Source organism: Silurus aristotelis (assembly GCF_946808225.1).
Source record: "Silurus aristotelis genome assembly, chromosome: 2".
Taxonomy (NCBI): Eukaryota; Metazoa; Chordata; class Actinopteri; order Siluriformes; family Siluridae; genus Silurus; species Silurus aristotelis.
The window spans coordinates 38,770,029-38,772,025 of record NC_139575.1 but is presented as its reverse complement, the minus strand read 5'-3'; positions in this window follow the sequence as shown (position 1 = coordinate 38,772,025).

Genomic DNA, 1,997 nt, shown 5'->3' with positions numbered 1-1,997 from the left:
GCTAGTTACTAAAAAAATAATAACTAGTAACAGTTACTTCATTCAAAAAGTATCTTAGTTACTTTGTTTATTGTTTACAACATAAAGTAATGTGTTACTGTTAAAAGTAACTTTTTAGTTACTTTTTTAAAGAACCTCCTTTAATGTTCCAATTAATCCCCTTTTATGTGTTATAATCTACACAAACACAAAACTGACTTAAACACAGTAATTTCTTAACACTATTTTATTAAAGTCAGAGCAGCACACACTGAATATATCACAAGGATTTCTGAAATAAAGAACAAAACAAGCTGAATAATATTTTCACAATCAAACACTAAAGAGGCTTCTGCTGTTGTGTTGAGCTCTTAAACATGTTCCTTTCACAGCTGAAGTATGAAAACTATCAACAATGTAGAACAGAACACCGGGTTAGCGCATAGCTTCTAGCTTCTAGCATTGAGTTCCTGGAGGTGCTGCTATCGCAGTAGATACGAGCTTCAAACCAGAAAGACACAGCTTACATTCGACTAAAAAGTTGTCTTTATACTTAACTAAAGTGAAATAATGAGCATATTTCCACTTTGAGAAACTCGTCTTGCTCTCGCCTCGACTCCCATTACTGCCGCACAGACCTGAATAAAAGGAGACACGCCCACAGTGCGTCTTCTTTGTGTTTACAGTGGTTTATCCACCAATCCTACAATGCGTCTCTGCTGTAAACAGGTTAGACTGTAGTCTACACTTCAGCCACAATTCATTTATTTAAACTAGTGCACTGACACTAACACTGCAACTAATGTACTAGTGCACTGACACTAACACTGCAACTAATGTACTAGTGCACTGACACTAACACTGCAACTAATGTACTAGTGCACTGCAGCTAACACTGCAACTAATGTACTAGTGCACTGCAGCTAACACTGCAACTAATGTACTAGTGCACTGCAACTAATGTACTAGTGCACTGACACTAACACTGCAACTAATGTACTAGTGCACTGACACTAACACTGCAACTAATGTACTAGTGCACTGACACTAACACTGCAACTAATGTACTAGTGCACTGCAGCTAACACTGCAACTAATGTACTAGTGCACTGCAACTAATGTACTAGTGCACTGACACTAACACTGCAACTAATGTACTAGTGCACTGACACTAACACTGCAACTAATGTACTAGTGCACTGACACTAACACTGCAACTAATGTACTAGTGCACTGACACTAACACTGCAACTAATGTACTAGTGCACTGCAGCTAACACTGCAACTAATGTACTAGTGCACTGCAACTAATGTACTAGTGCACTGACACTAACACTGCAACTAATGTACTAGTGCACTGACACTAACACTGCAACTAATGTACTAATGTGCGGTGTTAAAGATAAAATCATTTGAAAATTTTGTAATAAAAATAACTAAAATAAGAAATGGAAAGTTTGGATCCACCACCATCGGTCATTTCGCGTCACGTGACTCCTGCGACTTTAGAACCGTGGCGTCCCAGCGTGCAACTGAAATCGACGGATTTTATTTCCATAAAAAGAAAATAAAACACCGATTACAGGACCGAAACTGTGCACTTATACCTTCACTCCTAAACAGTGCTCGACAGTGCTAACACTGCAACTAATGTACTAGTGCACTGCAACTAATGTACTAGTGCACTGACACTAACACTGCAACTAATGTACTAGTGCACTGACACTAACACTGCAACTAATGTACCAGTGCACTGACACTAACACTGCAACTAATGTACCAGTGCACTGACACTAACACTGCAACTAATGTACTAGTGCACTGCAGCTAACACTGCAACTAATGTACTAGTGCACTGCAGCTAACACTGCAACTAATGTACTAGTGCACTGCAGCTAACACTGCAACTAATGTACTAGTGCACTGACACTAACACACCAAAGCCGTTTCCCATGCAGTGTTTTATTTGGGATGAATTAGTATAATGTTAATTTAACATTAACACACAATCAGCATAT